Source organism: Dioscorea cayenensis, chromosome 21 (assembly GCF_009730915.1).
Source record: "Dioscorea cayenensis subsp. rotundata cultivar TDr96_F1 chromosome 21, TDr96_F1_v2_PseudoChromosome.rev07_lg8_w22 25.fasta, whole genome shotgun sequence".
In the NCBI taxonomy this organism is placed as follows: domain Eukaryota; kingdom Viridiplantae; phylum Streptophyta; class Magnoliopsida; order Dioscoreales; family Dioscoreaceae; genus Dioscorea; species Dioscorea cayenensis.
Genome location: NC_052491.1, coordinates 2,793,338 through 2,807,890, shown reverse-complemented (window position 1 = coordinate 2,807,890; position 14,553 = coordinate 2,793,338). Strand labels below are relative to the sequence as shown.

General features: G+C 42.0%; 1 non-coding gene across 1 annotated transcript; it reads left to right on the top strand.

The window, feature by feature from the left end:
• The first annotated feature begins 842 nt into the window (after positions 1-842).
• LOC120252650 lies at positions 843-949 on the top strand. The gene has a single exon (XR_005534107.1). It is a non-coding gene; the product is annotated as a small nucleolar RNA R71 (small nucleolar RNA).
• The last annotated feature ends 13,604 nt before the right edge of the window (positions 950-14,553 follow it).

The window sequence follows — 14,553 nt, the reverse complement described above, 5'->3', positions numbered from 1 at the left end:
AATGATCCCTTAGAGTGACACTAAGGTTGACAATTTACCTTGGTAACCCTTGTGAGTGAGTGACACACCATGAGAGTTAGACAAAGCTAGATTGGAGATGGTTGAGAGGATGAGTTGAGAGGTAGCAGAGCGTCCCCTTTCCCCTTTGACATGATTTATCCTACCTCCATTTTCTTGAGTTCTTTGCGGTCATAGTAGAGTGAACGGGCTAAGGGATGACCTTCTGCTGGGCATAGTTGCAAAGGCAACAGACTGAAGTGTTAAAGTGATTTTAGCACATAGGGCTTAATTGTGACTAGGACCTCTCACCTGGACCAAAGTGTTAGGTCTACATCTAGGAAGAGGGTTTATCACTTGGAATCCCTAGAACTCCATGCAATTCTATACAAGTGTGAGGTGTTGAGATTGTTCAATTTCTCCACCGGGATATCGTATAGAGTTAGTCACGGTTGACCTTAGGTTTGGGACCTTGTATTGAAGGATTTCCACGACTCATTAATGCATTAATTAGGAAGCATAATAGTTGGTTCTGCACTAGAAATGATTGTCCTAGGCGGAACAATATCCGAGTACCCCATTTATATCGATTGCCTTATCTCTCATTTACTTGTGCTTCTCTTTCTTGTTTCTTTTATTCTTGTTAATACTACATCTTATCAACACAATCATTGTTCATTTTCTCTTGGTTAAGTAGCAATTTTAGTATTCTTATTCCCTACTCATTGTGGATACGATACCCCACTCACCTGGGATTATTATTTTGACAAACCCGTACACTTGTCAGGGTCCTTGTCAGAAGGGTTCAACCCATTGTAAAAGTCTAAATAATCATCCACTAGGGGAACCCATGTTGAGGACATTTCCGCAGGAGCTCCTTGAACCTCTCCCATGTCTCATATAGAGACTCCAATTCTATTTGCACGAAAGAGGATATTTCATTCCTAAGCTTTGCAGATTTTCCGGGAGGGAAATATCGGGCAAGAAAAGCTTCTGCCATCTCCTTCCGTGTGGTAATCGATGTTCTAGTTTATGAATGTAGCCATTGCTTCGCTCTCCCCTTCAAGGAAAATGGGAAAGCTCTCAACTTCATGGCATCATCCGTAACACCATTGATCTTGAGCATGTCACATACTTATAAGAAATTCTTTATGTGACTATTTGGATCCTCATCAGCCAAACTATTAACTGTGTGGACTATTGTAACATGTAGATGAATGCCAAATTTAGCTCAAAATTCTGAGCCATAATCGGTGGCGACACAATATTATACTATGTGCACAAAACTGAGGGTCTACAATAATCTAAGAGTGTCCTTTACTGTATTCTGCTATATTATCTGACCCTTCAATTTCTACCTCAGCTGGATCTGACGGTTCTTGTACAAATTCTTTACCCCTTCTAAAAAGTGTTCTTTCAAGTTCAGGATCCTCATCAACCAATATCAAAGGGGTCCCTAGGGTCATAACCTAGAGCTGCAAACAAAGAAAGAAAAATAAATCAGAACGATGATAGAGTAAGAAAGTGTGAAATAAAATTAATGATAAATAGCTAAAGTAGAAAAGTGCAAAATGTCTCTAAATGCATATTTCCCGGCAACGGTGCTAAAATTGACAACACCCCTTGCGTGTGACCCGCAAGTGCACGGGTTTGTCGAAGTAATAAATTCCCAAGTGAGTGGAGTACCGTATCTATAGGGAATAGTGATTAGAAATGCCAAGATTATTATTCAACTATGATGAAGATGAATCATTGATAGTGGGAATAAAATTGATGTGAAAATAACTAAAAGAAATAAGAAAAAGAGGCATGATAAAATGAGAGGAAAGGCAATCCATAGAAAGTGGGGCACTAGGGCAGTGCTTCCCCTAGGACTATTGCTTCATGTGTAAGACCAACTATTATGTCTCCTAACTAATGCTTAATGAGTAATGGAGATCCTAAAATACATGGTCCCACACCTAAGATCAACCATGACTAACTCTACACTATGCCCCAATGGAGAAATCGCTCAGTTTCAACACCTCACACTGTATACAGTTGGAAGAAGCTCTATGGATTCCAATTGATAGACCATATTCCTATATATAGATCTAACCCTTTGGTCCAGGAGAAAGACACCTTATCACAATTAAGCCCTAGATAATAAGGATTACTTCAATGCTTCACTCTGTTGCTCACGCAACTAAGCTCCGTCAGAACTCCGCTCTTAGCACTTCACTCTATTGTGACCGCAAAGAACTCTAGAAAAATGGAGATAGGATAAATCACACCGGATAGGAAAGGGAACGCTCTGCTACTGCTCGGCTCACCCTCTCAACCCTCCCCAATCTAGCATTGTTTAACCCTCATGATGTGTCACTCATCCACAAAGGCTATAAAGATGGACTCTCAACCCTAGTGTCACTCTAAGGGAGAAATCATTCAACAAGCATTCAAGATTGGAACTCAATTAAAGACATAAATTAAGAAAAGCATAATTAAAGGTAAATGAAACAATAAGATCATAGGGTTTACATGTCTAAGTACCCACTAGGGGGTTTAGCTCTTCATGGAGCAAGATACAATCAATAATGAAATCAAAAATAAAAACATGTATTCCATAAGAAAACCCCCTCTGTGTCGAAGCCGTAGAACCACTCCAAAAGCCTTGCCAAAACTCCTCTAAACCCTAGCCGCAGTCCTCCAAAAAGATGGAGAAAAGATGGAAACAATGGTACTGAAATCGGGCTGAATCGCGGCTTGAATAAGGCTGGAATTGGGCATCCACAGGGGCGTGGGTAATTTTTGAATGCCCATGTGGGTTTTTGGAAATCTGATTTTCTAGTAGGCTATAAACAATAACTACTATAGTAAATTACTACAGTAATTTGCTATAATCCTGCTACAGTACTTCACCAAAATATTCCCAAATCCACACTTTTCATTGAGATAACATAAATGGTCACACGTCTATGCCGTAGATCGTGTCACTTCTTCAATAAAAGGCCTCATTGGTGAAGATCACGCTATCATTGCACAACTGGGAATACGCAAGTGTGACTGCCTTTGTGCCCCTCCAAATAATTATAATTCCATGAACGCATGGCGGTTGGTACACATTCACGTATTTTCAACCACAACTTGTGTCTTTGTATTTGTTCATTCCAAGATTTCATCAAACAGTGCATCGATGATATACTTTGGCTTCTTTCGTTCATATTTGGCTTCACAACCCTACATGCACGAAAGTAACACAAATACACATGTATTAGCGCTAAAATCTGATAAAAGTAATGCTCATCGTAAAGAAAGAATACTTCGCATTCTTAACACACAAGCACATATCAGCTATAAAAACTGAGAGGACAGAAAATCGATAGAAAGTGGGGCACCCGAACGTTGCTCCCTTAGGACTATTGCTTCAAGTGCAATACCAACTAATATGCCTCCTAACTGATGCATAATGAGTCGTGCAAATTGATAAGTGCTTGTGTGATAAGAATACGAAGTGTTCTTTCTTTGTGTTGAGCATTACTATTCTTGGGTTTTAATGCTAATATGTGTGTATTTATGTTACTTTCATGCAGGTAGGGTTGTGAGACCGATTATGAGAGAAAGAAGCCAATGTGGGTTGTAATGCACCAATTTGGAGGAAATCATGCTAAGGTTCAAACGCGAAGACATAGGTCGGGTTCGAGATGTGGGAATGTGTGCTAACCTCCTCTTATTCGAGTTAGCACAACTATTTGGAGCGGCACAAGAGCAGTCAAATTCAAGCATTCCGACTTGTGCATATAGAACAAGATCTCCATCAACATGTCCGTTATTGAAGAAGCAAAGAGATCCACGATGTAAATGACAAGATCCCCTTGCGTATATCCCGCAAGTGCACGGGTTTGTCGAAGTAATAATCCCGGATGAGCGGGTATCGTATCCACAGGGAGTAGGGAATAAAAACACTTAATTCGCTTCTTAGCTATGTGAAAGATCAATAGTGATATGTGTGACAATGATTCAATTCTCAAAATTAAAAACAACAACTAAGCGAGCACAAATAAAGGAGACGGTAAAATAATCGATAAAGATGGGGTACCCGGATATTGCTCCATGACAAGGTCCCCTTGCTTATATCCCGAAAGTGCACAGGTTTGTCGGAGTAATAATGCCGGGTAAGCGGGGTCGAATCCACAGGGAGTAGGGAGTAAAGACACTTAATTCGATTTTTAGCTATGTGAAGTATCAACAATGATAAGTGTGATAATGATTCAATTCTCAGGAATTAAAAGCAACAAGTAAGAGAGCAAAAGTAAGGAAGAGGCAAGGCAATCGATAAAGATGGGGTACTCGGATAATGCTTCACCTAGGATAATCGTTTCAACTGCAAGAACCCTCTATTATGCTTCCCAATCGATACAATGGTGAGTCATAGAAATCCTTGCATACATAGTCCCAAATCTAAGGTCAACTATGCCTAACTCTATACATGTCCCGGAGGAGAAATCGAACAATCTCAACACCTCGCACTCGCATAGAGTTGCAAAAAGCTCTAGGGATTCCAAGTGATAAATCTCTTCCTAGATTTAAACCTAACCCTTAGGTCCAGGCGGAAGGTCCTTAGCCACAATTAAGCCCTAGATACTAAGATCACCTCAACGCTTCACTCCATTGCACGCGCAACTAGGCCCCAACGGAGGTTCATCCCTTAGACCATTCACTCTATTATGGCCACAAAGAACTCGAGGAATGGAGGTAGAATCTATCACGTCGGAGGGGAAAGGGGACGCTCCTATACCTCTCGACTCACCCTCTCAACACTCTCCAACCTACCTTTGTCTAACGCTCGTGGTGTGTCACTCACTCACAAGGTTACCAACAAGAACTCTTAACCCTAGTGTCACTCTAGGGGAAATGTTTATACAATCAAGCATTCAAGGTTGGAACTCACAATAAACATCAATTTATTGAAAGCATAATAAAGAAGTTCAGTGAAGCGAGTACATCCTAGGGTTCACAATCACCCAAGTACCCACTAGGGGTTTAGCTCTCCATGGAGCTAAGTATAATCAAAGAAATCGAATGTAAAAGCAATGAATCCATAAAGAAACCTCCTCGATGGTTGTGTTGATGGTCTAGTGGAAAGTCCCCTACTCGTCGTCCAAGGATTCCTTCGTCCGGTATAGGGTACGCCTCGATCGAAGCTCTCCTACAAACCTTCTTCCTAATGGAATCATGATGTCAGAGCCGTAGAACCTCTCCAAAACCTTGGTCAATACCCCTCAAAACCTTAGCCGAAGCCCTCTCGCATGTTGGGGAAAAGATGGAGAAAAGAAGACCAAAATCGGGGCTGAATCGGCTTTAAATATGGCTGGAATCGGGCAACTCCATGGGCGTGGACGATACATGTCGTGGATAATTTCCACACGCCCGTGTGGATTCTCTGTTTCTATGGTTTCTCGGGCGGCTGTGAACAGTGCTGCTACAGCACTTGCTACAGTGCTCTGCTACAGTCTTCGACCTGAATAACTTCCCAATTCCATACTTTCATCGGGGTAACGCAAACGGGCACACGTTCACATCTTGAATCACTTGCTTCTTCAATGATATACATGTTGGTGGGGTTCTTGTTCTTATATGCATAGGTCGGAATGCTCGAGTGTGATTGCCTTTGTACCCCTCCAAATGGATGTGCTCCCTCGAATGCGAGGAGGTTGGCACACACTCTAGCATCTCACACCTGTCCTATGTCTTCGCGTTTGAACTTTAGCAAGATCTCCTCTAAAATAAGTGCATTATGATCCACATTGCCCTATTTTCTTCATACTCAGCCTCACAGCCCTACCTGCGTAAAAGTAACATAAAAACACACATATTAATGTAAAAACCTGAGAAAAGTAATGCTCAACATAAGGAATGAACGCTTCGCACTCATATCACACAAGCACTTATCAATCCACCTAGGACAATCATTTCAAGTGCAAGAACCCTCTATTATGCTTCCTAATCAATGCAAGTGAGTTATGGAATACCTTAATTACTTACTCCCAAATCTAAGGTCAACTATACCTAACTCTATACATGTCCCGGAGGAGAGATTGAATAACCTCTCAACCTCGCACTCGCATAGGATTGCAATAATTTCTAGGGATTCCAAGTGATAAATCTCTTCCTAATTGTTGACCTAACCCTTTGGTCCAGGTGGAAGGTCCCTAACTACAATTAAGCCCTAGATACTATGGTTACTTCTGCGCTTCACTCCGTTGCACCCGCAACTAAGCCCCAGCGGAAGGTCATCCCTTAGACCATTCACTCTATTGTGGCCACAAAGAACTCGAGGAACGGAGGTAGAATCTAACATATTGGAGGGAAAAGGGGACGCTCCTGTACCTCTCAACTCACCCTCTCAACCCTCTCCAACCTAGCTTTGTCTAACACTCGTGGTGTGTCACTCACTCACAAGGTTACCAACAAGAACTCTCAATCCTAGTGTCACTGTAGGAGAGTATTCTCACAATCAAGCATTCAAGGTTAGAACTCACAATAAACATCAATTAATTGAAAGCATAATAAAGAGATTTAAAGAAATGAATATATCCTAGGGTTCACAAATACCCAAGTACCCACTAGGGGTTTAGCTCTCCATGGAGCTAAGTATAATCAAAGAAATCGAATGTAAAAGCAATGAATCCATAAAGAAACCTCCTCGATGGTTGTGTCGATGGTCTAGTGGAAAGTCCCCTACTTGTCGTCCAAGGATTCCTTCGTCCGGTATAGGGTACGCCTCGATTGAAGCTCTCCTACAAACCTTCTTCCTAATGGAATCATGATGTCAGAGCCGTAGAACCTCTCCAAAACCTTGGTCAATACCCCTCAAAACCTTAGCCGAAGCCCTCTCGCATGTTGGGGAAAAGATGGAGAAAAGAAGACCAAAATCGGGGCTGAATCGGCTTTAAATATGGCTGGAATCGGGCAACTCCATGGGCGTGGACGATACATGTCGTGGATAATTTCCACACGCCCGTGTGGATTCTCTGTTTCTATGGTTTCTCGGGCGGCTGTGAACAGTGCTGCTACAGCACTTGCTACAGTGCTCTGCTACAGTCTTCGACCTGAATAACTTCCCAATTCCATACTTTCATCGGGGTAACGCAAACGGGCACACGTTCACATCTTGAATCACTTGCTTCTTCAATGATATACATGTTGGTGGGGTTCTTGTTCTTATATGCATAGGTCGGAATGCTCGAGTGTGATTGCCTTTGTACCCCTCCAAATGGATGTGCTCCCTCGAATGCGAGGAGGTTGGCACACACTCTAGCATCTCACACCTGTCCTATGTCTTCGCGTTTGAACTTTAGCAAGATCTCCTCTAAAATAAGTGCATTATGATCCACATTGCCCTATTTTCTTCATACTCAGCCTCATAGCCCTACCTGCGTAAAAGTAACATAAAAACACACATATTAATGTAAAAACCTGAGAAAAGTAATGCTCAACATAAGGAATGAACGCTTCACACTCATATCACACAAGCACTTATCAATCCACCTAGGACAATCATTTCAAGTGCAAGAACCCTCTATTATGCTTCCTAATCAATGCAAGTGAGTTATGGAATACCTTAATTACTTACTCCCAAATCTAAGGTCAACTATACCTAACTCTATACATGTCCCGGAGGAGAGATTGAATAACCTCTCAACCTCGCACTCGCATAGGATTGCAATAATTTCTAGGGATTCCAAGTGATAAATCTCTTCCTAATTGTTGACCTAACCCTTTGGTCCAGGTGGAAGGTCCCTAACTACAATTAAGCCCTAGATACTATGGTTACTTCTGCGCTTCACTCCGTTGCACCCGCAACTAAGCCCCAGCGGAAGGTCATCCCTTAGACCATTCACTCTATTATGGCCACAAAGAACTCGAGGAACGGAGGTAGAATCTAACATATTGGAGGGAAAAGGGGACGCTCCTGTACCTCTCAACTCACCCTCTCAACCCTCTCCAACCTAGCTTTGTCTAACACTCGTGGTGTGTCACTCACTCACATGGTTACCAACAAGAACTCTCAATCCTAGTGTCACTGTAGGAGAGTATTCTCACAATCAAGCATTCAAGGTTAGAACTCACAATAAACATCAATTAATTGAAAGCATAATAAAGAGATTTAAAGAAATGAATATATCCTAGGGTTCACAAATACCCAAGTACCCACTAGGGGTTTAGCTCTCCATGGAGCTAAGTATAATGAAAGAAATAGAATGTAAAAGCAATGAATCCATTAAAACCCCCTCGATAGTCATGTCGATGGTTTTATGGAAAGTCCTCTACTCGTCGTCCAAAGATCCCCTTGTCCGGTATAGGATACGCCTCGACGGAAGCTCCCCGATGAACACATACACCCATGAGTTAGGCTTCACCAAACAATGAATAAGGATTTCAGGGGAGTATTATTTTAATTGCATTCCCACACACATGATGTTTCCATTGATGCTATTTTATTGTGCTTACATGCGTACATTGAGGACAATGTACATCTTCAGTGTGGGGGAGGGTTCACCTTATACATAACTTTGACTTATGTTTTCATGAGCATTCTCTTGTTGCCAATGAAGGTTCACCTTAGGGTTAAGAGTTTAATTCTTAGTTTTTGGAGGTCGTAAACATTGAATTTTATCATGCTCTAGTTTTCATCCAATTTTCTTGAATATTTTTGACCGTTTGCTCTTTCTGCACTTTTCTCACTCATTAGACCTATGAAGACTTGAGTTCATTATGTTTGGGACTTTAGTGTGCTATTTTCTATTATAAAAAAAAGAAAGAATTGGAAATTGTTTGTTGTTTGTACATAGGGGGTGGAAAGAGCTACCACCCATGATGTATGTAGCTACTCTCATAAATCGGATACTTGTTATGCCCTAATGAGAGAAAGAGCTATCTCATGGGATGTGTGAAAGCTACCATTCTTAGTAGAAAGAGCTACCACCTCGAAAGTGTGAAAGTCACTCGGGAGGCATCTTGGGAAAGGACTACCTTAGAGGTTGTGTGAAGCTACTACCTATTCTTTGTGAGGAATAAATATGTTCCGTGTTAATAAGAACTTAGTAGTGGACATAGTGTTGACATGAGTTGAGTTTTTCACACACACACGCATCGGATTTTATCACTTTTCATTTTTGATTGGATTGTTTGCTAGAGCATTGATTGTTTTGTCTAATGTTTGACTCTCTCCATGACTTTAAAATTTTATTCTTGTACTCTTTTAGTGAACCTAAGGCCAAGCACTTTTCTTTTCTTTCCATAAGTGTAATGTTTAATTTTGCTTGAGGACAAGCAAAGGCTTAAGTGTGGGGGAGTTTGATAAGTGCTTGAGTAGGCATATTTTTATATATGTTTTACATGCATTGAGTATCATTTTTATCATGGTTTATGTCTTATATTGTGTATTTTGTATTCTTTTATGCATATAGGTTGTGAATGCCTTGAAGAGTAAAAAGGAAGCAAAGATAGGCTATAAAGACACAATGTTTGGAGTTCTTATTCAATTCAAGGGCCAAGACACGAGAGGAGTTCATTAACATGGAGATGTGTGCCAACTTACAAGAGGATTCAAGTCAATTCACTAGTTGGAAGGGCACAAAGGCAGCCACATCTTCATGTACCTTTTCTTTGTGAAGATTGCAAGACCTTTCAAAGATGCGTTGATGAAGAAAAGTCTTATAGCCTACCACATGGACGCGTGCCCAGATATGTGGCCTCAAGAGAAAAGTATTTTAGCAAAATTACTGTTCATACTCCCACATTGAAATTCCACGCGCCCGTGTGGAAATTCCTGCAGCCCACATGGGCGGATGGAGGCACGCGACAGGTGCGGTTTTGGGCTTTAAATTGGCCGTTTGCCCTATTCTTTAGAGACTTTTTGTGAGGCTTTTGTAGAGCACTTTAAAGGCAAGGCGGCTAGGGTTTTAGAGGAGGTCTTTGGCGATGTTGGGGGGCATCCATCACCAACTTTGATAAATCTTTTCTCCGTCATAGCATAGAGGGAGCCTTCGGTGACCTGGCTTCGGAGAAGGATTCTTTAGGGCATTGGGTGACCCATCAAGGCCATCATCACGAATTTAAGGGGGTTTTTCTTCATGGTTTTCTCTGCTTTTCATTGTACTCACCATTGTTTTGTAACTTGCTCCATGGACGGCTAAACCCTAGTAGGTATTTGGGGATGTGAACCCTAGGATCTATGTTTTTGTATTGATTTGCTTTATGTTTCTATTAAATCCGAGTTGATTTGAGTTTTAATCTTGTATTCCCATTGCTTCCTTGTTTTATTAATCCTTGTGGTTAATTAGATTTGCTTGATTTGTTACTTTGATGAGAGAAAGGTCTCCATTAGAGTTAGAACTTCAAGGTTAAAGAGGGTTGAGAGGGTGAGTCATGAGATAGTGGATTGTCCCCTTTTCCTTCCGATTATGTGTTTCCTATCTCCGTATTCCCTAGACTCTTTGCAACCATATTTAGTGTGAGGCATGAGATTAAGAGATTTCTTCATCGGGAGCTTGTAGTGGGTTAGGGATCCTTCACCGGGAATAAGGGTTGGATCTATCTTTAGGAATCAGTTTCACTATTAGGTGTCCCTAGAGAGTATTGTGGTCATATGGGGTTTGAGGTGTTGAGATTGAGCGATTTCTCTGCCGGGACCTTGTAGGGGACTAGTGCCGGTGGCTTGGAGGCAAAGGCCAGTTATTCTTGAATTGTCTCTACTCATTAGACTCGGTTTAGAAGCATTTAGTGAATCTTGAGCTTCATGTTAGATCCTAGGGGGAGCATTGTCCGGGTACCTCATCTTTATTGATTGAGATCTCCTTTACATATTTGTCTTGCCCATTTGCTTGGTTATTAATTCTCTTGCAATTAGTTCATTTCATCACATCCATTGATTTTGACTAGATAACTAAGAATTGGTTAATACTAATACTTCTGTTCCATGTGGATTCGACTACACACTCACTGGGGTAATTATTACTTCGACACTCGTGCACTTGTGGTTTACACGCATATTCAGATGTATCAGTATACATAAGGGGGTTCAGTGAACCTCAACTATCTTTGTATAGTTCACAGCCTGTGTAGCGCGAACATCAGCAATCTCTGCCTATAACACCCCTGCCACACTTTCAAGCCTCTCAAAATGATTACAGGCTTGAGGTGGAGAAACATGCACACTAGAGGTGGTCCCTGTACTGTAAGTGGTGCCTCGGTCTCCATCTGCTCCTGCTGTGGCTCGAGAATAGGCTGTGACCTTCCTGCTGCGTCCCCCTCCACCTCGGTTGTCTCAGGTAGGGTCATGATCATCACATAAACTCTGTCCCTGTAGTGGCGGATCATCCCCTTCAACCGCATGGTCTCCAAGCCGAGGGGAGACGGCACTAGCGTCTTCTCGACACCTCTAATAGCATCTAGTAAACTCATCCCAATGATGAGTACGGTGAAGTATGGGCCTGAGAAATGGACTCTGACTCTCGCGTACTGCTCCTGCTGTCACAGATACTTAGCCAAACTGTGTCCCAAATGTAACGGCTCGCTTTATACCATGGAGTATAAGTATAATAACTCTTGTCTGCTCAAAACTCTAGTATTGTCACCGCGGCGGTTTATTGATTTGCTCAGGCGGCACGACCATATCGGTAACTAGGTCAAGAAAGTCATGTCACCTTTGAGACTCTTGTCTCATACTACCCCTGACAACGCCCCTTGCGTATGTCTCGCATGTGCACGGGTTGTCGAGTAATAAAATCCTAGGTGAGTGGGTATCGTTTCCACAAGGAATAGGGATTAAAAAATACTTAAGTTGTTTCTTAACTAAGCGAAATATTAATAGTGATTTGTGTGGTAAGATGTAATGGAAACAAAATTAAAAGAGACAAGAGAGAGAGAACAAGTAAAGGGAAGGTAAGGCAATCAATATAAATGAAGTACTTGGATATTGATCCGCCAAGGACAATCGTTTCCAGTGCAAAAACCCTTTATTATTCTTCCTAACTAATGCATTAATGAGTCGTGGAGATCCTTTAATACATGGTCCTCAATCTAAGGTCAACCATGCCTAACCCTATACATGTCCCGAAGGAAAAAATGAACAATCTCTCAGCCTCACACTCGTATAGAATTGCAATGAGTTCTAGGGATTCCAAGTGATAAATCCTCTTCCTACATGTATACTTAACCCTTTGGTCCAGGCGGAAAGTCCCTAGCCACAATTAAGCCTTAGATGCTAAAATCACTACAATGCTTCACTCATTGCACTTGCAACTAAGTCCCAGTGGAAGGTCATCCCTTAGCCCATTCACTCTGATATGACCGTAAAGAACTCAAGGAATTAGAGGTAGAATAAATCACACCGGAGGGGAAACGGGACGCTCCGCTACCTCTCGACTCACCCTCTCAACCCTCTCCAATATAGGTTTGTCTAACTCTTGTGGTGTGTCACTCACTCACAAGGGTTACCAATAAGAAATCTCAACCCTAGTATCACTCTAAGAGAGTATTCGTACAATCAATGCATTCAAGATTGCAACTGAATAAAAACATCAATAAATGAAAGCATAATAACAAGGCTCACTAAAACGAATACATCCTAGGGTTCACAATCCAAGTACCCACTAGGGAGTTTAGCTCTCCATGGAGCTAAGTATAATCAAGGAAATCGAATGTAAAAGCAATGAATCCCTAGGAAACCCCCTCGATAGTCGTGATGATGGTCTTGTGGATAGTCCTCTACTCGTCCAAATGTCCCTTTGTCCCACCAAGGATACACCTCGCCGGATCGGTGCCGACGAAAGCTCTCCTACTAACCTTCTTCCAAACGGAGAGCAATATTGGAGCCCTAGAACCTCTCCCAATCCCTATCCAATACCTCTCAAAACCATAGCCGCAGCCCTCTCTCAAGTTGGGGAAAAGATGGAGCAAAAGATTCAGAAATCGGGGCTGAAATAGGCCTTAAATAGCGTTGGAATCAGGAATCCACATGCCTATGTGAATATTTCACACGACCCGTGTGGAATTAACTCACGGGCATGTGGAATTTCCACATGCCCATGTCGCATCTCTGGATAAATGGGCAGAAAACTCAAGTAACAACCCTTTAAAATGACGGTGAGAGGTCAGGAGAGGGCAAATGTGTTCTCTAAGTGATTAGGAGTGTAAAGATGAAGAAAACCGAAAAGATTTTTAAAGAAAACCCATGGCTCTTGAGTTTTTGTGCATCCACACGGGCATGTGGAAATTACCCACACCCGTGTGACTTCCCTGTAGAGACCCACAGGGGCAGACGCACGCCCCTGTGGCTTCTCTATCCAACCGAGAAAATTTTCTAGGTATTTCACACGTCTGTGCGACAATTCCACATGGGCGTGGATCATTACTAAGCAATTCACAGGGTCAGATGCACGCCCATGTCTCTTCTTAAGATGGAGGAGAAATTCTCTGTAGAGAAACACATGCTCGTGCGGAAATTCCATATGCCTGTGTAGATGTGCAAAACTCTAAGAGGTGCGGGTTTTCTTTAAAATCTCTTTGTGTTTCTTCATCGTCTCACTCCCAAACTTCAGAGACTATACCCATTCATTCTACTGACTTCACAACATCCTTTTAGAGAGGTTTTACTTGAGTTTTCCGGCCAATATCAACATTTTCATCTTCATCTCGTCGGTAAACCATTTTTCTCTCTTTTCCTTTGCCACATTTGATTTTAATTGATTAAAATGGTGAATGTTACTTTGTTTATATGTTTATATTGTCTAGGCATGTTTAGGAAGAGTTTTTAAATGATTTGGTAATGTATTTTTGGATTTTTAGCTTGCGGCCGTGTAGTTTTCTACCCCGCGGATCCACACGGGCGTGTGGAAATTCACACGACCGTGTGGATTTCTGCAGTACTACTTTGTGAGCTTCTTTGATTGATTATTCTTTAATTTTTGCAAATATGGCACCTTGGTTGAAGAAGGAAGCTGAGAAACGTCCGATATTGCCATCCCCTAAGCCAGCGACTATGCAATTTGCTATTCCAAAGCACCAAGTCTGATTTGAGTAGTTATCAAAGTTAAGATTTGGACTATCTCGCTTTTCAGACACAATCATATTAAGGGATATACAGCAGGGAGATGAGTTAGCTTATGAGGTTGAGGATCTCATTTTAGTGGGTGGTTGGAGACTGTTACTATCAATTCGAGAGCCAGCCATCCGTGCACTCACACTTGAGGTTCCTTCATCATTCGAGTTCGATACATCCTACGTGAGATTCGACATTGTTGACGCCATACAGTTCCAGGTATTTGGACATCACTATGTTATGACCATCACTCAGTTTTTTACCCTGATGGACCTATATGACGAGACGTTTATGGCCACTGAGGAGTATTAGCGACTTCTGGCCGACTACCCCCGTACATTGACTACTTAGCGAGTGTATAGCACCTAATGCATCCAGGGACAGTATGAGCCAGGGGTATCCAAGGTCACGTGTCTTCCCCGACCTGCGTACTGCTCTCTTCATACCATTTTGAGCAGGTGAGAGAATGGCCG